At 39.0% G+C, this 23,642-nt stretch overlaps 1 long non-coding RNA gene across 1 annotated transcript; it reads right to left on the bottom strand.

Annotated features, from left to right (window-relative positions):
- Positions 1-2,754: 2,754 nt before the first annotated feature.
- LOC134738434 (uncharacterized) lies at positions 2,755-23,535 on the bottom strand. Its single transcript, XR_010124157.1, has 5 exons — positions 23,357-23,535; positions 20,756-21,011; positions 8,774-8,860; positions 4,891-4,997; positions 2,755-3,294 (listed from the first exon to the last, which is right to left on the bottom strand). It is a non-coding gene; the product is annotated as an uncharacterized LOC134738434 (long non-coding RNA).
- Between the last annotated feature and the right edge of the window lie 107 nt (positions 23,536-23,642).

The raw sequence follows: 23,642 nt of genomic DNA, 5'->3' as shown, positions 1-23,642 counted from the left end.
CTCCTTCTGTGATTTTAGTCAAATTATTGAAGTTTTCTGTACATCAGTTTCCCCCCTACACAATGGGAAAAGAAAGCCAGCAATCCAGACAGTGTGTACTAAGCATCTGCAGCATAACAAACTCTGATGTTTGGCTCCCTTTCCCCATCTGCTTTAAATACAATTAGCAGGATTGAAGTGTTTCTGTTTCCAATACATATAACCTGAGCTCCATGTACTGCTCCCATGTATTTCTTTGCAGACAGCACAATTATCAGATTCAGTGGAATCAGTTAAACCTCTAAGACTCCAAAAGGAGGTTTTCAAGAAGCCCCCTTTTGAATCATTATTTCAAACACTTTGCCAAATAGCCAGGAAATCACGAAGGGTTTATCAGTATCTGTCAATGTGGTAAATAGTCAGATGAAGTTTGCCTCTGAAGTACTAGATGACAGCTGATCAATACTCTAATGAAAAAGACTAAGGCAACAAAATTTTAAAAGGGAAGTATATCAAAAGGCTGGTATGGCTTACATAGTCTTCGAGGAAGAAGTGAAAGAGGTAGAAAAAATTAACTACATACATTTGCAATGCTTTATAACTTGCAAAATATTTTCACATATAACATTTTATTAATTCTTATAACAATACAATGAAATACTTAAATTACTGCATGATGAGAACTATTAGTAGATCAAGTATTGTTAAACCAAAATGCATGTGCCTGGACATCTTTAAAACAGCATTTCTCAACCTGGGCTCGGGGAGCCTGAGAACATGTAACAATCCTTGTAGTCTAATTTCTGCTTTTTTAAATTTCATGTTTTCATTCTGATGATTATCTAAAAAAAAATAACCCATGTAAAATCTGGATCATGTGAATAAGTAATTTATAATTGAGTACAACTACGAGATTTCAGAATCTCACTGGCATTGAAGAATTCTTCCTGATAAATTCTTGTTGATGAGCTAATGAGAAAAAAATTGAGATGTCCTTGGTAAGCATATGTATTAGTCTGTTTTCATGCTGCTGATAAAGACATACCTGAGACTGGGAAGAAAAAGAGGTTTAATGGACTTGACATTCCACATGGCTTGGGAGGCCTCACAATCGTGGTGGAAGGCAAGGAGGAGCAAGTCACATCTTACATGGATGGCAAAAGGCAAACAGAGAGAGTTTATGCAGGGGAACTCCTCTTTTTAAAACCATCAGATCTCATGAGGTTTATTCACTATCACAAGAACAACATGGGAAAGACCTGCCCCCATGATTCAGTTACCTCCCACCAGGTCCCTCCTACAACATGTGGGAATTCAAGATAAGATTTGGGTGGGGACACAGCCAAATCATAACAGCATATGATGTGTTCATGCCACTCAAAGACCAACAGACATGCAAAGGAAGTTTGTTCAGGAGTGCCACTAGAGAAAATGATAATGAAACTGAGCCATCACACAGCACTCACTGGTAAATACTTGCCAGATACAGATACCTATATTATGGCAGTCAGCACCATAGTTATTTTTACAAAGAGTACTTCCTTCCACTTAAAAAAAAATTATCCACTACATCAAGGTAAAGATTGTATTTTGAATTTCATTTTTGGAAAGATTTTTTTGGGAGTATATAGTTTGAAATTTTCTATTTGTTCTAGGCTTCTGCAAGGATTATAAGCATAAAAATGTATACCAATTTTGACTTTGTATATTTAAAATTACTTTATTACATACTTATATTTATTGTATAATCATTTTATATTTTAAGTTATTTTCTTGTAATCTCACATAAAAATTGAGTAAGAAATGGGTATCAGCAAGTTTGAAGACATTGCTTTTTGAAACAGAAATGTTTCTCAAACTTGTTTGTAAATTTTTTTAAATTAAATCTCTTGTGGTGACCTAGAAGAGATGATTAAAAGAATTTTGTGAATTCTTTTTTAAGTGAGTAATCTTTTTGCACTTGAACCATCACCAGGTGGTCTTGTCTACTTTCTATGTTTAGATTGTCATATAACCATATTTTCCTGAAGTGGTACATCTGACACAGTGAAATTAGTGAAAGGAGAATTAGGAGAGAGACAGCCAAATCCAGAGGAAAATGCCCATGACATACTGTGAAAGCTGAATATACGATCAGCCTATAAGTTAAAGAACCACAACTGAAACCCAATACCAAGGCATGCAGGAATGGAAAAACAGAAGAATGTTGCCAGGGTAACTGGCTCTGTATCTGGCACTCTTCGTGACTTCCTCCATGACTCTGAATAATGTTCTTATTATTGCCTACCTCCTTTTTGAGCCAGTTACAAAATGGGGGCCAAGAATATTAGTTTGTAAAGTGTTTTGTGAATCACAGATGCCCAGTATTCTCAAGCATAAAGATCTTCAAGATGTGCAATTTACGAGTCTTGAAAGTTACTTGTGCACCATGTCTTGCCATTTTCTTTCTTTTCATTTCACCTCCAATCAGTTTACTGCTCTTATGTGAAACAGATGGAATAGAATAAATAGTACTCCAGTTAGGGGGTGTGTTTGATTTCCTACTAAAAGGAATAGTACTTAAGGGCACTGAAGGATGTCTTCTCATTTTGCCCCAGGATAAAATGCACGAGGGAAGGGCGTGTCAGCTGTCAGCTTCTAACTAGAGTTGGAAGGAAAAAAAGTGAAAGTTCATAGGAAAAAAGAAGTGAATTTAGGTGACTTCCATAGCCCAAGAACTTTAAAAGATTTTATTTTGGTTTAATAAAAATTGTGCACACTGTTGCAACTGCTCTCTGGACTGGATCCTCTTTGCTTTTTGTTTAGAAACAAATAAAAATAGCTAAATTATTAATGTGAAGTAAATTGGTTACTATGCATTTAGCATCACTTTTTAATTCACACATACATCTTTATTAACATCTTAATGGTGCTTTACTACAGATTACGCCATAGTCATAATGGCAGCGAAGGAACCATTTAAAGGATAATGTTTCAGCAGAAACATATTTGAAGAAGGGGATGATGTTGTTGGGGGATGTCCACATAAAGTTGGAAAATGCACCTGTGAGGTCAGGGAGTATAGTCTACAAGACTTCCCTCACTCCTGACACCAACAGTAGAGTTCAGGGGTTCCCAAGACCACCCTCAGTTTCAACAATTCAGTAGAAGAACTTGCTGACAGCTGTAATAATCTGGTTGTGGTTTATCACAATGAAAGGATACAAATTCAAATCAGCCAAGGGAAGAGATATGTGGGGTAGAGTCCAGGAGGTTTGTCCACACGGAGCTTCCAGTTGTCTTCTCCCCATAGCGTTCTGGATGGTGTTAATATTCCTGAAAATAACATATGACATTGTGCATGGAATACCACCAGCCAGGGAAGCTACCCTGAGCTCTGGTGTCCAGAGTTTTTATTGCAGACATAGCTAACTGCACACATAGCTGACCTTTAGTTTCCAGCCCCTCCAGAGGTCGAGATGATACCTTTAGTCTCCAGCCCTTCTGGAGCCTTTCCTGTGGTAGAGCAGATACCATGTGAGCCAAAGTCCCCATCATAAATTACATTGTTAGACTGTCTGTTGTGGTCCAATGCCTCCTGTCATAAATTCTGAGGAGTTTCTAACTAAATCTCCCAATACAGTTGATCATCAATATCAGTGTTATCATAAGACCTATTTACATAAGGTAATTGAGTCTTACCAGCAGTGCCAATTTTATACCATATCACAGTATGACCGTGGTACAGTTCAGCTTTATTACAGAACAAATCACTAAGAATTACAGACATATTTGCTATTCCTTCACAAGATAATCAACCTTGCCCGTATACCATATATTACTATGAATAGGCACCTTGACAATTAGTCATGATTGGTTATTCTGTGGTCCAAGTCAGTTACAGACAAAGCCATTCACCCTGTCTCAGTTCACAGGCTTGTACTAAGACTAGTTTTTATTATGTGCTGTCACATAGCAGGGCTCACCTCCCTGCTACAATGAGGACATGGTAATATTCAGAACAGTTCCTCCCTCTGATAACTGTACTTTAGGATATGTCTTATTTTGATCTATCCTAGAGCAAGGGCAGTCACATTGCATCAGCGTAAATTGCAAGTGTTCCTAGAGGACTCCCATAGGTGAAGAGCCATAAGATTCCCATACGTGTGCCTCCCGGGCCTCAACAGCTAGAATGGAGGGCTATTGCTCCATGGCTACTTCAGTCCCTGTCAGTATTAAAATAATGAAGAGACCCTGTTGTTCCTGGGTACAAGGCTTTCCCAACACTGGGTCCTAGCATTATCCTGCATTATTTTTGAGTTGGCCTGTCCTACTTCACTAAAGCCTCATCACCTGTCCAGGCTGACTGTCATTTCTTGCATTCCTCCTGGAAGGGAATTCCCTTTAATCTGCTCATTCTAGTTAATAAGTCTTTTTCTCCAAATGCCACTCCTCACTAAAAGCAAATTCAGCTCATCCAATGAAGTCTCAACTAGAAGATGTCTCCCCTAAAGCACGTTTCTGTCTCATAGGCCAGTGCTGTGTTCTACCATTCACCTTGTTGCCATTGGGTACTAACAGCCTGAGTGCAACTAAAATACACGTTTTGTACCCAAAATGCTGAGTCCACCATACAAGATACAGGTAGACATAATTTAGTTTCTGTATACCAGGCCCGCTATAGCCTTCTTCACCTCAGGGTGGGGCTATTCCCAGAGGAAGTCAGAATCACTACGTGGCACCTACTGTTCTAATCCCATCAGGAACCCACTGGTCTTTCCTATTCTGTTTAATAGCTTGCCATCCACAAAAACAAAGGTGATGTATATTTGTGCATAGCATACTATGGAATATTGAGCATGCCACTGCTACATCTTATTCATTATAATCAGGAAACTTTCTGAGCATGGGATCATCCAGGTTTATCTTTACCCAGTAATCCATCAGCTAGGAGTTGTTTACCACATGGTCCAATGGCTCTCTTGGGAGCAGTTCCAAGAAATTTCTTCCCAAGTGATATCCTTTGTAGTAGATAAAACCTGAAAAATAAGAGTCAGAGGTATTGACTTATTACTAGAGCTCTACTCACTCATTAACCGTTAGTCCAGTTCATCATATTGTATGACCAGAATGTCTCCCAGGGCAGCGCTACTCAGGTTTGCAGGCTTCTATTCCACCTTGTCAGGTTCCAGAAGCAAGATGAATGTGACAAATACATAGCTTCACCCGTGTGGGTATCTAGTATAATTGTGCTAAGAGATAATATTATTCTCTTCCTCTGAGCCTCTCTTAAGGCACCAATGTAAAATTGGATTTCCCTCATTGCAATAACCCATTTATTCATTCCATTCCTTTATCCCCAACCACTAGTTCTTGTTCTCTCCATTTGTGTTTTATTTTTACTCAAACTTTCCTCCTCTGGAAGGGATGTCCAGGGACAAGAAATGTAACCACTTTACATAATATCCATTCAAACATTTCCATTTTAATCCCATCTTCACCTTAATCCCATCAAACACTGCATCCCCATATCCTCTCATTTAACTGTAGATTCCATTACGACTTCACCAACAGGTTTTGGAATCCTAGAGCATTGGGATTCCATGTCAAGAAGCCCTAGAAAATTCTTTTCTCCCTTGATCCCACAGGTCATTTTACCCATACATGTACATTTGCCCTTGGGTTCTCAGTTGGGGATTGAGCCAGAGGATCCTGGCCCCTCTGTCAATTTTCGTCTTTATTAATGTGGCAGACCATCTCTCCAGGTGATTCGAGATCAAGTTTCTCATTGTCATCTTTCCCTTCCAGCCTTTCAAATTCCTCCAAAATGGAGTAAACAGAGCAGATTTGTTTGGGGTCTTTTAATGTTGGGGGACCAGCAGGGGTGCCTGTTGGTCCAACCAACCTCCAGTAGTGCTACATTAAGACCTCTGTTTCAACCCATTACTATCTGCTTTATTCATCCCATTTCTTAACAACCATGTAAAGATTACCACCCTGCAAGATTGACTCTCCTGACTCTCCTTTTTATCTTTCCCCATTTTCTTCTAAATCACTCTAATTTTTTTGGCACCTGTAAAACCCATAAGGAAACTGAGACAATAAATGTGTTGAAGCTTTGCAGACTGTTCTTCACATTGCAGCTATAATGTTATATGGGGTACCGATGCAAAGGTATCCACCTTAATCACAACATTTTCCATGTCTTGGGTAAGGGGCATATTCTGCAGACAAATATCCAGATTATCATAAAGCCAATCCAACATGGCTTGCATACAAGGCATACTAGCTACTTCATCTGGAGTCTTCCATTTGGCAAGTACAGGGGAAGTTGGACAGACCCCCCTTCTCAGGGTAAACTAACTTTATAGTGACTTTTATTCAGTGCACGAGGCTAGCTGTCATCTCAGGAACAACCTTCTGTGTGTCTAGATCACATATAGCCATCCATGATTGTTCAATAGTGAGCTAGGTCTTATATCAACCCAAACATGCTCTTTCACTCTGCAGCAATCAAAACCAAAGATACCTCCCCTAAGTTACTCACTCACAATCCATTTTTGTAAAGGTTCCTTGGGAATTTGATGATACCAATGCACAAAATGAAATAACTCTTTTACATTATACGCCTTGGTTTCACCAGTTCCTTGGTTTTGCCTTTCCCCAACCTGGCCACCTCCTTAATGACTAGAAGTCATAGAGGTGCTACCTATTATTGTCCCAGCATAACTTTTCCCTTTGGTAGCAGCCCTAAGACAATGTGGCCGTATCTCAGACTGACCAAGATCTGAGCTTGGTATAGAGTCAGGATCTGCCCCAATGCTATTTTACTTTCATTTTAGCTATTATAGCTAACAAAGCCAATGAATTGTATATTTAGCTTATTTCTTATTATTTTACATTTTCTTGTGTATCCAGTGAGCTAACTCCTTGGAAGTTGGAGCTATCTCTAAATTCCACTGGTAACTTTTGCCTCTAATAACTGATTGCCACACACCTGTAGTTCCATACCATAGGTGACCAGCTAGTCATTCAGGAGTCAAAGGTTCTTCAGCCTCAGCCCTCTCATTCTTCTTCTCAAATCATGTTTCAGTGAGTCAGGGTCACGATAGAGAATCCCACGCTTGACACCAACTGTGAACTTAGGGGGTATGGTCTCCAAGACCACCCTCATTTCTGACATCAACTACAAGTTCAGGTAGTCTCCAAGACTACCCTCAATTTCAATTTAAAAAACTCTTTATTCTTTCGGTAAGTTTAAATTATTAATAACATAATACTAAAAGATTTCTTAGGCTTTTCATGAGCCTTACCCAGTTTATGCCACATCTATACCAGCCAAGGCCAACACCATCATGGGCACAGAAAGAATACGGTTAGGATTCTTGCCTTCTCAGAATTATCCTTGAGTTTATTTGGCAGGATAGTGATGTCATCCCTGTCAGCATGGAACTAGGATAAGTTCATCCATGGATAGAAATTTCCTGATGAGGACTTCACTTCAGCCCTGGCACATTTCTACAGCAAATGGTGGACCCAACATAAACAGCTCCCAGTTTTTCATTTGTGCTGCTAAGACTGGCTGGTTGGGTAGTAAGTATATGCCCTTTATCAGAGTGAATGGCAACACAAATATTGCCAAAGTTTTGTGCATAGGAATAGCAAGATTAGCAAGAAGTTCACCACTGCTAACTGCAGTAACTCTCCTAACTTTGATTTGTGTTTATCCTAGTCAACAAACCATTGCTTCTGTACTGGGAAGAGCAGCCTCTTGCCCAGTTTGACCGCATACTCTGTGTTTATATTCTCACTTGCTATAATTATTTGAATTCTGCACTTCCTTTATCCCCCTCCAATTCTATCTGGACAACAAAGTTAAATTTGTAATTACAAGATAAAAACAAAGTACAAAAGCTTTAAAAGTTTCCTAATGCTCTGGATTTTCTGAACTTTTTATAGAGATACTATTCAATCCAACCCTTGTTAGTGAATCTTGTTGACACAAAGCCACGTTCTTATTTAAACTAATAAATAAAATATGTCAAAGGGATCCCTAAAAGGGTGTCATGATTTCCAAAACATATTTGATATAAACAAAAACTAACATTTCCTGACTCAGAAGCTTCCCAAATCAGATGGAGAAGTATGCAAACTATATGTTTTCTCTCTCTCCCTTTCTCTCTCTATCTCTCTGTTTGTTTGTGTGTTACATTTGTTAATTTTGATCAAAACTTTTATCTTATTTGACTCTACAGAGGATATTTCTTGGTTTCCTCCCCAGCATCCCTCCCCTTCTCATAGCCCTGATTTCTATAGGCTCTAGAAATTTCACTCCACCTTCACTCCACTTGTAGTTAAACAAATCAATTTATTTCATCTGTACAATCAAAATGAATCTTAGCAATTTTGTTGGTAATACTGGAGACAAATTTTCTGCTGGTCACACCCAAGGAAGTATGAACCAAAGCCTCAGGGACTGCAGGCAGCCATCTTGGTCCCGTGAGGAAAGCGGGCCCAAAGGTGAAGCCAACTTTACAGAACACAGGAAAAAGTGAAAAGAAACCAGCACTTTCATGACGTTATTGAACAACTGTTACAAGCCTTATTTGAAATCAATACTTTTCCTGAGTCTTTACATTAAATGAGCTAACATTTTCTTTATTGTTAAAGCCCGCACCACTGAAAGTGTGATCTGTAGGCCAGCATCATCAGAAATGCACACGTGAGATCATACTCTGGGTGCCCCGAGCCAGAATCTGCAGCTTAACGAAATCCCCAGGTGATATGCACACATGGACATTTGAGAAGAACTCACCATGCCTCGTTGAATCAGCTTTGTTTGCAACTGCATCCTGAGTCAGAAGCCTCCAATACTCCTGTCCAAATCAGTGTTCAGACTCCTCTTTAGAGATACAGAAACAGATTCAGGGAGTTTACATGCCAATCAAAGGTTGCACACCCAGAGAGACAGAAGCAGCAGTTCTATCCTGACTCCCAGCAGCTCCATTCCAATTCTCTCCTGTGATGGGAGGGCCCTGATCAACAGTCTCTGTGGGCCTTGTAGCCAGGGTCTAGGGCTACTTGTTCAGCAACCTTGCATTAGTTGTTATTTTAAAAGACTATAGGTTTTAAAGACATTCGTCCTTCCCTGTGTTTATAATCATGGAAAACTCCTTCATCTAGGTAATTTATTTAATGAGTAGCTCCAAATATTTGTTCCCAACTACCAGCAGTTTAATGCAAAAATTACAGGCTAGCTTAATTGCACTTAACCAAGTAAGCCCTCTGAACAATTTTCCCTCATTATTTCTTACTGAAGCATGCACTCTTGGCACAGTTCTCTTCCTTAATAAAATCAAGGAGCAAGTGTTGAAAAATCCTTATGCTCTTTGATATTTTAAAATCCTTACCTATTTCTAAAATCCAGAGAAAAGGGAATGCTTATACACTGCTGGTGGGAGTGTAAATTAGTTCAGCCATCATGGTAAGCAATGTGGCCATTCCTCAAAGAACTAAAAACAGAATTGCCATTAGACCCAGCAATCCCGTTATTGGGTATGTATCCAGAGGAATATAAATTATTCTACCATAAAGACAAATGCATGTGTATGTTCACTACAGCACTATTTGCAATAACAAAGACATGGAATCAACCTAAATGCCCATCAACAGTAGACTGGATAAAGAAAATGTGGTACATATATACCATGGAATTCTATGCAGCCATGAAAAAGAATGAGGTCATGTTTTTTGCTGCAACATGTATGGAGCTGGAGACCTTAGCAAACTAACACAGGAACAGAAAACCAAATACTGCATGTTCTCACTTATAAGTGGGAGCTAAATGATGAGAACACATGGACACATAGAGAGGAACAGCAGATACTGAGGCCTACTTGAGGGTGGAGGGTGGGAAGAGGGAGAAGGTGAGAAAAAAATATCTATCAGGTCCTATGCTTAGTACCTGGGTGACAAAATAATCTGTACAACAAACTCCCAAGATACAAGTTTGCCTGTGTAACAAACCAACATATGTACCTTCAACCTAAAATAAAAGTTAAAAGAAAAATAAAATAAAATAAAATCCAGCCAATGGGATAAGGAAATATTACTATGTAGAATGCATTTCAGACAAAAGCTTTTCCACAGAAACTTCTCAACTGGCAGACTAAAACGACAGGAAAACACTTAAAGATATCCCTGGTAAATTGCCGTCAACTTTGTTAAATTAAACTAAATTTGACCTGAAGATGCCTCTGTACATGAGTCCTCACATAGATTGCAACCTGACTTGGACATAAGTTTACTGGAAGCCTCGCTTAAGAGTATACTTTCACAACAAATAGCCGAGTCTCCACCAATCACAGCGGCCAAACTTTAGTCAATTGCAGGCAGCCAACTGTTCAAACTATGTTCAAATAAGGCAAATGCTGAGCTGTAACCAATCAAGCTGTCTCTTTCCCACACTTTGATTTTCTGTACCTCATTTCCATTTTCTGTCCATAAATGCTATCCGAACACATGACAGACTGGAGTTATTTGAACCTGTTCTGGTTCAGAGGGCTGCCTGCTTCTAAAGTCATGAATAAAAGCCAATTAAGATATTTTAATTAGTTTTAATTTTGTCTAACATTCTTCATACAATTTATGTGCACAATAATTCCTCAAAAAGCTTGTTACATGAATTACTTTCATTTTCAAGTTACTTTACAGTTTGCAATACATTTTACCTTTTTTCTTCATTTAATCACATTGATTTATATTTTTGCGACAATCCTTGTAGGTTGGTGTTATTATCTCCATTTTAGAAATGTTCAAGCTAAGTCTCAGAAAGATTAACAAACACCTGCCCAGAGTCACAGATTTACTCACGAGGGAAGTGAAATTTAAATCTTGGTCCTATGACTATCATTCTAGATCCTTCTAATACCTTGTGCTGAAGGTGGTAGAAAGACCTTGGGTCTTATACTCAATGGCTATTTATCACTGGGAGCACACCCACCCACAGCCCATTTCATGAAAACTACTTTAGATACAAGTCTTACTACAGTAATTTGCATTACACTGGATAAATCACAGTAGGCCATATAATATTCCACTATTTCCAATACCCTCAAATTCCAAACCTGCTGAACCTGAACCCTGCACCTGCTGCTTCTTGCATCTGTGCCCAGCCAGGGATACCCAGCTAGTGGCCTAGATGCAGGCCGTCATGTGTACAGTGGCAGAAGACAGATTTGTAGATAAAACTTACCTACTGTTCAGTTACACACCAGTGCACTTCCCAGAGAAGAGATCCCCACTGTCTTTGACAACTATTCTGCCAGTGTTACGGTGGATGGAAAAACCAGTGAATTTGGGCTCAAGGGATACAAATGGATGGCAGAATATGATGGATTACACTTCCTGTCCTATCTGCAAACAGATGAATTCTTTATTTGCTTTTCCTTTGTGAGTCCTGCATCATTTGAAAATACCTGTGCAAAGTGGTATCCTGATATTCACCACCATGTTCCAACATGTTCATCATCCTAGTGGGAACTAAGCGTGATCTTAGGGGTGATAAAACCATGATTAGGAAACTGAAGGAGAAGCAGCTGACTCCCATCACCTATCCACAGGGTTAAGCTACAGCTAAAGAGATCAGTGCCCTAAAATAGCATACCTAGAATACTCAGCTCTCACAAAGTGAGGTCTCAGATGGTGTTTGGAGGAGTTATTGAAACGGTTCTCTGCCACTGACTGTCAGGAAGAAACAGCAGCAGCAGTGCCTGCTGTTGGGAATGTCCACACCTCCCACTCCTTGCCCTGCCCCACTTGGAACCTTTCTATGCTTTGCTCAAAAATGGTAGTCTTTGCACTCAATGCCAAGTTTTATTACAGACTAATTTCTCCATAATTATTACCATTGTGAACTAATCAGTAATTTCAAGATTCCATTTCTCTAAAGTTTAAGATTTTAAATTTTAACACTCTTAAAACTTAGCCTTAAAATGACAAGTCTTAAGGCCTTGTTTTCCCAAATCTGCTATTCTTTCTCAGCTGAAGAGTTGCCAAAATACACTCTGAACTAAGTTGCATCAGTGTGCTATGAACTCTAAGCAGTAAACTGTTTTAAAGGCCTTTGTCTTTAAGAAAATGGTAGCTTCTGATGTTAAATGCAGACACTTTCTGATTAGGTTTCAAATATATAAAGCAGTACACCCTCCTTATGAAATGCCATCATTGGATGTATTCAACAATTACCTCATGCTTATCACATTACATTGCACTGTATATCATAAGAGAAAGAGTATAAGAACTCAGCTCTTTGGGTCAATTTTTTATATTTCATGATAACATTTTTAAAAATTAGTTTATTTGTTTTTGCCAAGATTTTAAACAGAAATCATATTCACATTTTGCTCCAGTGATGTATTCTGCTCTTTATCATGATATACTGGGCTGGAGTGTGTGAAACAGACCCAATCTCTTCCCTAATAAAGCCTCCATGTTAGTATAATAATCAAAAGGACATGAAGATAAGGAAAATCCTGCAGCAGGATTTGAGAGTGGGGAAAGAAGCCATCCACAGATATTTCTGCAAGATGTAGTATAGAAGGGAGCAGATCAAAGAATGTACTAAAAAGTGACCTGTATCACCTCTTACTCAGAAAGCAGTATAACATCACAGAAAGTAAGCACAATATACTCAGACCCCACTAAACTCCTAACTTGGTGGAATAAGTCATGGGGCAGGCTTGAAGCACCACATTTACAATCCTTTTCATTGCTATTGATCAACAGTATTCAAAAGGAAGGATAATTGGAAAGAAAGTAGTCTAAGGTCCTTATGTTTTCATGAGGGGAAGTTTTAAACTATTTAATACATTTAGACTTGTCAAGCTATGTAGGCACAATTAAATGTCAAGAGTTATGACAAGAGTATATACAAATCATTGGGAGGGATAGTTTTTTAAGTCAATTATTAAAGTTAAGAAAAGTAGAAAAAGCATGAAAAATGCAAGAAAACATAGAAAGCATAAAGATGCTAGGAAAAAGTCTAAGTATTTAAATGATCACAGTAAATTTATATAAGCAAAACTTGCAGTTAAAACTAGTGTTACTGGGTGGGTGTGGTGGCTCACACCTGTAATCCCAGCACTTTGGGAGGCTGGGACAGGTGGATCACTTGAGCCCAGGAGTTCAAGACCAGCCTGGCTAACACAGGGAAACTTGTCTCAAAAAAAAAAAAAAAAAATTGGCCAGGTGTGGTGGTGGGTGCCTGCAATCCCAGCTACTTGGGAGGCTGAGGGAGGAGAATTGCTTGAACCTAGGAGGTGGAGGTTGCAGTGAGCCAAGATTGCACCACTGCACTCCAGCCTGGGTGACAGAGTGAGACTCTGTCTCAAAAAACAAACAAAAAACTGATGTTACCAGTTTGTAAAAGTTTAATCTAAACATACACTTTTTAGAAAAAACACACAAAACAGAAGGAAACAACAAAAGTTACAATAGAAGGATAGAAAACCATATGACAGACAAACCTCACAAGAAAGTTTATATAGCTATATTAATATCAGAAAGACATAGATTGCAAGATAAGAAGGATTATTCAAAAATGTGGAAGAAATGGGTGTCCACCAAAATTCATTTCTACTTCTTCCTGGGTACATTATTAAACTACATTTCCCAGCTTCCCTTGCAGTGAGGTGTGGCCATGTGACTGAGTTCCAGCCAATGGAATGAGAGCAGAAGTAACTGAGCCACTTCTAGGCCCTGGATTTTAGGAGGCCAATGAGCCTGAGCACTCTCAACCCCCAATCCATCATGGGATGCAAACACAACTAAGGCCCTTGAGAATGACAGAAGTAACAGATGGAGGAGACTGGGTCCCTGAAGCCTGGTGGAGAGTCACTGATCAAGATATACCCACACTGGGCCTTAAGATGAGCAAGAAGTATTGTGTAAAGCCACTAAAATGTGTCCCTTCATAAACAAGAAAAAAAGCAAGAGTTTACAAAGAATTCAAGTCAAGAGACTAGAAAATTCTAACAAGGAAAGAACACCAAAGGAATTAATAATTAAGAACAAAATGGAAATGTATGTATTAGAAAAACAGGAAAAAAAACACAATTGAAGAAGAAATTCCAAAAGTTAAGGGATGCCAAAATACATAAAATTGAAAATCTTGTAATGAATTAATTAAACAGAAGATCTTAGATGAAGTCAAGAGTGAGACAGGATGTGGCAAATACAGAAGAAATCAATTACAACAGAATACTATAGAGTCTTGAAATGACTTATTTTCAAGAAATACAAATTGTCAAAATTCCCTTGGGAAGAAACAGAAAACCTAAATAGACAACCACGAAAGAAACAAGAGGGGAAAAAAGGGCCATCAACAAATTATCTCCAAGAAGGAGATCAGACCCATAAAGTGTTTCCACCAGCTACACACATAAAGTCAAGAAATAGATCATTCCCCTGTTTATACAAAATATTCCATGAACTGGAGGTCACTATGTTAAGTGTACAAGCCAAGCACAGAAAGACAAATAGCAAATGTTCTCACTCATACGTAAGGAGCTAAAAAGGTGGATCATGAGATAAAGAATAGATTGGTAGTTACTAGAGGCCAGGAAGGTTAAGGAAAAAGAGGGATGAAGAGAGGTTGATTAGTGACATGGAAGAAATAAGACCTGGTGTTCAATAGATCAATAGAGTGACTGTAGTTAACATTCACCAATTGTACATCTCAAAATAGCTAGAAAAGGATAATCTCAATGTTCCTAACAAAGAAAATGTCACTATTTAAGGTGATGGCTATCCCAATTACCCTGATCTGATTAAATGAAGGTATCAAATAATCAAATGTACCCAGAAAATATGTACATCTAATATATATCAATATAAATAAATAAAAATATCCCATGGCATAAAAACAAGAAAACTTCACAAATCATTTTACAAAGCCAGCATAATCCTTATATGGAAACTCAAGATAAATATCACAAAAGGGAGGCAGGAGAATCACTTGAACCCGGGAGATGGAGGTTGCAGTGAGCTGAGATTGCACCACTGCACTCCAGCCTGGGTGACAAAGCAAGACTCCACCTCAAAAAAATCACAAAAGGGAACATTACAGCCGTACCTGTTCAATAAGCAACCATCTAGAACCTTCCCTTGGTGCTCCCTGCCTTTGTCCCTCACTGCACTGCTCACTCCACACTAGCAAGGTGAGCACCACTCATTCTTTGCACAGTGCTTGACACACAGTAGGCCTTCTACAGACCTATCAAAGTCTGTAACCATGTGAATGAGTGGTTTACCCCTGAGGTTAAGAGTTCAGCAGGTCAGTGGCTGAGCCCAGATTGATAACCTCATTTTCTAGTCCTAAGCACCTTTCACAACAAAACAGCCAAAGCCAGCAGCCTGCTTGACAATATTCATTCTGCAAAATTTTTCATGAATGTGACTTACTAAGATCTCAGAGAATTCTTTTGAGATAAACTCAGGCTACAGGGGACACTTGCTAAGAAGCAATGCTTAATGTGTTATTGAGAGGATATGTAATCATCTCTGGCACACAACACAGGTTGAGAGAAACTGCAGTTTTCCCTCACCACAAAAAACCTTTCTGAGTGCTTTGGGAACTGACCCTACTGTGTTCTCTGAGGCCAGGAAAAAACATCTCTCCAAAGTCACATTTCCTTGCACCCTGCAGATGTTACACTTCCTAAGAGTTGGACAGTCAAACAAAAGGATCTAAATATATGTCCCCTATTTTTTTTATTGGTACATGATAGATGTATACATTTTGGGGGTACATGTGATAACTTAATACGTTCATACAATTTGTTAAGATAAAATCAGTGTAATTGAGATATCTACCACCTTAAATATTTGTCTTTTCTTTACACTAGAAACATTTGAATTATTCTCTTCTATCTATTTAAAAATATACGATAGAGTATTGCAAACTATGGCCACCCTACTGACCTATTGAACACTAGATCTTAGTTCTCTCTATTCTTAACTGGTAAAGTGATAAGCTACTCTTTGGGTCATCAAGCCACCTTCCTCTAGGGTCATGCTTTGAGTTACTCAACCATTTGTGCCTTTCCTACAATATCAACTTTATATTAACAAAGAGTCCCAGTACATGTGATAAGAGGGGAAAGACAGTCCACAACCCATGACACAGGAACACAGATGTGATCTCCTCTCACCTCAACCTTCCAAAGCTCACCAATTTTAACATGACAAACTTCTAACTCATTGGCTAAGGAGTGAGTATCCAAAAAAACTGGCATAATCAGACCACAAGCTACCTTTCCAATCTCATCTGCCCTCATTCTCGCTATGCCCTGGCCTCATACCTTGTAGTTTCCCAAGCTCAGAGACTTTCATTCTCAGTACTTCCTCTGGTAGGATGACTTTGAGAAACTCCCCTTCCTGCCAAGCTCCTACTCACCCTCTCAGGCCAAGGCCTGATATCATTCTCACTAGGAAATCTTCTACCAAGCCAGAAATAATCACTCATGTGTCCCAGGAAACCATCATCGCATAAGGTTGAATTATAATTACCTGAACATGACTTTTCTCCCCATAATAAATTATAAGCTTTTTGAGGGCAGAGACCATGTCATATTTGTTCTTGCATCCACAGTGCCTAGCACGGCAATGCAGGAGCTCCTTATATTTTCATCAAATGACCTTGTTGAGTGTCTGCTAGTTGCCTGACACAAAACGGTTGTAATCTGATGTAAAACTTACAGTAATCAGAAGAACTAACAAGACCATCTTACAACAATGGGAAAATGGCACTCATGAGGAGAAAAATTGAGGGCAATGCCTTCTGAGACTGGCAAGAAGAGACGATTCCCAGATCAAATGCGAAGCCTGAGAAATGTAGTCCTGGATCTCGTTAAGAACATTTCTTTCTGCCCTGATTCTCTGATTCATTAGTCGATTTGTTTTCCAAAGTAAACTTTCCTTCAGGGGAGATGGTGGGTGGTACGAGCCAATTCTTTTGATTACCTAGTGCTGTGTAACAAACTACCCCAAAACATAGAAGCTTAGAAAATAACTATTTTACTTGCTCACAATTCTGTGGGACAGGAATTCAGACAAGGATAGGCTGAATAGTCCTGCTCCCTGCAGCATTGGCTGGTGGCCCAACCAGGCTAGAAGTTCCAACAAGGCTTCATGTACCTGCCTGACACCTCAGTATTCCCTGGTGGCCAGTTTCTCTCTCACTCTCTCCACATAGCTAGCTTGGGCTTCCTCACAGCAGACTAATCTCAGGCTAATCACACATCTTGCATGGATGCTGGCTTCCAAGAGGGCATGTCCCAAGCAGTAAAATCGGAAGCTGCAGCTCTCTTGAGGCCCCAGCCTCAGAAGACTGGCAGAGACTTCTACCACATTCTACAGGTCAAAACAGGTGCCAGAGCCATTCTGGACTCAAGAGGAAGAGAATTAGCCTTCATCTTTCAATGGGATGAAGGTTAAGAAATCTGTAGTCATTTTTAATCCACCACACTCATTTTTCCTGGGACCTGATAAACTTTGGATAAACCAAATATCAAAGGTCTAAGCCTACCAAGATGAGAGTATAAATCTTCACAATCAGAACATTCTTTAGCATAAATAAATTACTCATCACTATAATACATAATAGGTATACTTAACTTGGCACTTAGTATATGTTCCTGAAACATGTCTATACTTCAGCATTTTGAGAAATGAATCACATTTTAAATGCATCGAAGGAGTTGGCTAAAGGAAATCTATTCTTCTGCAGGAATTTCTTTGCTTGTTTCCAAACTTGTTCCAATTTTGCTTATCTCTATTTATTTCACTAAAGACTATTCAATAAATGTGATACTGAATATATTCCTAAATACCTCATTAAATAAGATGTAATTTTATAAATTGTAAGCATTTCACATAAGTTCACAAAGAAGTAAAAAAAAAAATACTGCCAGAATTACCACAGATATACTAATATTTTTGCTGAGACCCTCCCAGAGTTTGGAATTTTTACAGTTACTTTTGAAAAATTCTGATAAAATCAGAGATGTGACTTGTGGCCAAAACATCTTTTTAATCAAAGCCTCAAGCATTTACTTGGCAGAATCTTATGGTTTTGAGAGAGGTACTTTGGGAATGATTGATAAGAACTGTCATTTAATCTTTGCTCTCTGGCTAGACAACAGCTAGATATCCAGTGTGAAATTGTTAAGGCCTGAGAGCTATGTAATACAGGGTTAATTAACCTAGACAGGATGAGAAAAGACTATAAGGTTTCCAGGTCAAGTTCAATTTTCTCAAAAGATTCAACCCAGTTTTTTTCAGTAGCTGTGAGATATGTCTCAATTTTTTGTGAAGTTAATTAGTGAATGAATGCTTGAATGAATATATCACTTGCCCTTTTCCTCAATATGCTCTCAAGAAACCCACAGACATACTGGAGGACCCATTAAAATACATAGGACAGCGGCAACAGGAATGAGAAAGAGGAAACAGATTTCTAAAAACGTATTTGGAGGACTAAATGAAGACATGATGATCCAGTTAGATGTGACATGTGAGGGAGAAGAAACACATGGCTTTTGAGTCTGGGTGTCTGGGCAGATGATGCTGACATCAAGTGAATTAAGAATAATAGTGAGGGTTCCAGTGTTGAGTGGTGGGAAGAATCACTCAGCAGGAATGCAGAGGACTTCTGGGGATCCACGGGAGATGTCCTGCAGGCAGCTGGTATATTTTTCTGATTCCTGGGGAGAGGTCAGAATTAGAAAATCTGATTTGGGACATGGTACTGATGCCCTGAAAATGTACGTGATTGTCCAGAGTGAGTGTGAGAGAGAAAGACACATAGCACGGTCAGCCCCATGGGGCACCAACACTTACCTGGCAGGTAGAGGAGACAGAGAAAGAATAATCAAAAGTATACAAGAAACATGCAGAGTGACGTAGTGCAGGATTCAAAGAACCAGAGTCTCTAAAAGGAGGGAATGACTAACCCAGTATTCCTATTAAACCCACATGTGAAACCTACATTGAATGACACTCATTCAAGGAATGAGTCTTCTCAGCATTGGAATATACACCAGCACTCATGTTCCAAGCAGTTAGAAAGACCTCAATTCACATGGCTCAATCTGCCAATTAATTAGCTTTATGACTTTGAGCTAGTCCCTTCACTTTTCTTCACCTCAGCTTTCTCATCTGAAAAATGGGGATAATGTTCATTAAGCCCCTTCCTTCGGCTTCATAGGGTTTTGAATTTTGATGAGAAAATGCATGTGAAAGCCAGTCCATTGGGAACTAAAAAGCATGTATGGATATAAAGTTATTTTTTAACTTTGGTAGGCAGATTAATGATTGTTCGTAAATGCTTGAAACTAACAGTATATGAGAATAACATAAATAACTCTGCATTGATGAAGCTCTTTACACCATGAAGACTGAACAACAACAAAGTGTTCTTTGTTCTGGGAACACATAAGTCCCCTTCTAGCAGCAACAGTACTGAGCTGGGATTCAGAGTCCTCCACTCAGCCCTTTGTCACCACCTTGTGCCTGTCTCCTTTGTCCACATGCCACAATTGATTGTTACTATTTGATGCCAGGTCCACTTCCCTTCCAAACCGTGAGCTCCTTAAAGGCAGATAATGCCCTGTCTATTGCTCTTCTATTTTTATCTGTAGCCCCCAGAACAATGCTTGGAACACAAAAGGGGATTCATATGTATTCACTGAAAGAGTAAATTAATAGTAACCTCAGATTGTCATTTAACCTTACCCCCATTATAAGATAACAAAGTGAGATTACATTTGCTCTAAGTCCTTAACATTAATATTTTCTTCAGTCATATTAAGCAATACCAAGAAACATTTGACATGTTATTTGGAATAGATAATTAGGAACATACATAGAGAGGCAAGTTTCAAGTATTTGCAATCATTCGAATGGGTTTAAAACTCTTAAAGGGTGGCATTAGAATGATGTGATTTCAAGCATTTCTCACCAGAGGAACAGTTGCCTCCATGCACAACAGAAAATGGTAACAGCTTGGGAAGCAGGTGAAGCTCCAATCTAGAAAAGCCTTTTGCCCTTATGTCTTTCTATTTTGCTGGTTGTCCCTGAGCTCACCTGCATGTGTCAACCCCACCTCACCCTACTATCAAGTAAAAGATTCTAGTTGGTTCTTAACCCCAGATAAAATATGCTAAGAACCTTAAGAACAGGGTGACTACTGTAGAGGTGACTCTGGCCCCTCAGGATGGTGCATTTTTAATCTGGAGCAGCTGCAGCCTACGACTGACCACTGAGCTGCTGGAGGTGTTGCTGAAGGTCACAGGAGGACAAGCACTATTCATCATTTCACTATGGTTATTATCTGTAGGGACTTGTTATAACTGTTGCAAAATATAATTGTGCTGATTGATTTCTTCCACCTTATACTCACTGCTCATCTATATTTAAAAATACATTTGAGGTGTTTTTCCCCCAATACTATCTACCACCCTCAGAAATTTGAAAATAAGTGGCCCAAATTCAAAAATCAATGTCACTTAAGAAATGAATAAGATCAGGGAGTAGCAGGCATGACTTTCAAATAGCCAACACTGTGAGTCATTAGTCCGGGTTAGTGGCCAAATTCTGATACTCCTCACTTTTTTTTTTAATCACTTGCTCATAAGTTAGACCCAAGATATGCCTCCAGATAGCTAACTAGGAAGTGTCCCTGTTCTAGGAATCTCAGGAACAGCTGGAGTACTAGAAAGTTCACATTTCAGCCCACCTGTTTTGATATAGGTTGTGATGGGCTCCAATGCCAGCATTCACAATGGTGGGGCCACTCTCCATCAGTCCTCCTTTTGCTCCATGCTGGGTCTTGCTGGTGTCTCAGAGGTGATTTCAGCCGTCAGTGCAGAGTTATGCTCTACACTTCCATCACTGATCTGGTAAGCTATCAGCACGCGATGTTTGTCATCTCTGCTTCAGCTATTCTATTTAAGTGCTAGCCCTACCATTCAACTCTCCATTCTTGAGAGTTCCTTAAGAATCAACAAAGACAACCCAAAAGACAATTTTAGTTATTCATTTAAAGCACCCTGTTTTCCTGAAATGATTCAATCTCACAGAAAAAAACAAAAACAACTTTAAAAAAGTATAACTTCATCAGTGCCATGGAAATAATCATACAGAAAAACATAATTCCACAGAGCTACCTTAGACCAAATAGAAAATTGCAGAAAGGGTAGAGAACTGGCCTGGTTTCTGCATTGTTGCTGTAAGAAACTTGGCATCCTTGCCTGGAAAGGCCTCCAATTTAACACCTAAAAATACTTTTTATTTGAAAGACTCCCAATGTAAGATTTGCAGTTCACCCCAAAACACCAAAAGGGAACAGGACACTAACTCTTCAATAATGTTGCTACTAAATCTTAAATGGGCCTTCAAAAAAGCTATCTTCTTAAGAAGGTAATCAATGAAACTTCCTAATTCAGAGCACATCACAGAAGTAAAAGCTTAATCTCTTAGTATGACAATTAGATCCTTGGATTTGCTGAGCTCCTGTAATTCATTCTATTATCCAATAGGTTTCACGTTACGTTTTGTCAGAACACAGCTTTTCCTTATTTTCATGTCACTTTTAGATGTCACTTACAGAGCATGTTATTTAACTCATTGCCTTGATTTCTTTTCCAGGAGTTACTGGATATTGACAGTGAACCAGCTGCTATGCTGAGTTCGTCATATGCTATCTGGCCAATCCTGATGACCACAACCCTGCGTGGGCATCATGAGATTTCAACAATGTTCAAGTTCAAGGTCACACAACAAGTATCAGACCTGTATTCAAACCTACCTCTGTCTGCCTGTAAAATCATTCCTTCTCTGGATATTCCTCCCTAAAGTTAAATGTCATCTTCTCAAAGTGAAATGTCTCCCCTTCCCCCCAACTTTGTAGTCAAGATGGAAGTGAGGACCTATTCCAACACAATTCTTTGGGCTATACTTCAAGTTATCTGCTTCAAGAGCTCCCTGCAAACTCATTTCCTCGTGTGCACTGATCACACTCACAGAACAATATATGACTGGTGGAACCCAAGTTTCAGGTGGGCAGTAATCAGTGAGGAAGATGAGCTTACTTGCAACCTTTTCCCAGAAGTAGAAGGTGAAGCATAGTGTTACAGAGGAGAAACAGGAGAAGAGCTTTCATTGCCAGTGCCCCCAGGGAGCAGGTAGCCCCTGCTGGGTGCTGGAAAAGCCCAGGGGGGCAGCTCCCTCTGTGATATGGAGCCAGGGTCTCCAGGAAGTTTCTCCTACATCTACCTTTTGCTCCCTTCCTCCCCTCCACACACAGTGTGAGGGCTTGCTGCAGGGTAGAGTTAATGCAAAATGTGTCCTCTGACAGATCATATTTCCTAAACCAAAAAATCAACACGCATTGTTCTCACAATAGTAAATAATATTTGAAATTGAAATAGACTTGGAAAATCTGAGAATAAGGTCTCCCTACAATTATTGTTGCTTTCTGTGAACTGCTTGTTACTTGCAACCAATACACCTATAAATAAATATGTATCTAATTAATCTTCCCTAAATTTTATTTTATTAAAAAAGTAAGCCCTATTTGTATATATACACAGACTACGTTATTTGTTCTTCCTCACCAAGGCTGTCAATGTTGAAGTATATTAAAGAGGATTTACTTGTAAACATTATATCAGTTAATGACATGCATTGCCTAATAAATATACACTCTTACAAAGCATAGCCTAAGTCTTTCAGAAAAAATACCTACTTATTTATGATTATTAGTCAAAAAACACATTATCAACTCTATCTTTATGGCACATGGCATATTCTCATACCTTGGCTCAAGATGACATTTGGGTAAAAATTCTTAAATATAATGTGATTACTCAGTCATCAATTGAAAACAATTTACAGTTCTTCTTGTCAATTATAATTATTGGTTTGCTTAAGCAGAGATAGCGATCTGTTTCACTCTCTGCTTTGGAAAGTAAAAAATGCAAGTCTAAATTTCACAAGTATGTGAATCACACATATAGAACATTTTACTCACACTGCCCAAGATGGGTTCAATAGTTTAGCCCAAAAGTTTCCATGAACTTTTTTCTTGTTCTATTTTCTTCCATGACAAAGATCCACGGATTAGAGCATAATATGTCAGAACTAACTGGGATCTTAAAGATCTTCTCATTGTATGTAATTGCTTTATCAGCACCTGTCTTCTGATGGTGTTTTTTCAAAGACAACATTCTTGTTATACACTGTTTCAAATAGTGGTTGTATCAGTTAAGATGTTTTCGGTTCCAAGTAACAGAAACCCCAACTGAAAGTGGCTTAAACAATGCGAGAACTGTGTTACCTGATGTAGCAAGAAGTCTGAAGGTGGCCAGTTCCCAAGAGCAGGGTGCTTTGCATCTGTCCATTCGGCTGTGCTCAGCAGGTTGATAAAGCTTTCATCTGTATTTGTAAGTTGGCTATAGCAATTCCAGATGGTACATGCAGACGCCACATCCAGCAAAGAGGAAGTATTCCTCCCAGGCTTTCCTTTATGGATTTCAAGAGAAACATTTCCTAGAGGCTTCCCTTACACATCCCACAACTGTCTTACAGTAATCAATATTTGACTCTAGGGCTAGGGAGGGGTC

The sequence above is a fragment of the Pongo pygmaeus genome, chromosome 17, assembly GCF_028885625.2.
Source record: "Pongo pygmaeus isolate AG05252 chromosome 17, NHGRI_mPonPyg2-v2.0_pri, whole genome shotgun sequence".
Classification (NCBI taxonomy): Eukaryota; Metazoa; Chordata; class Mammalia; order Primates; family Hominidae; genus Pongo; species Pongo pygmaeus.
The sequence above is the reverse complement of the archived record's forward strand: the minus strand, read 5'-3'. Positions and strand labels throughout refer to the sequence as shown.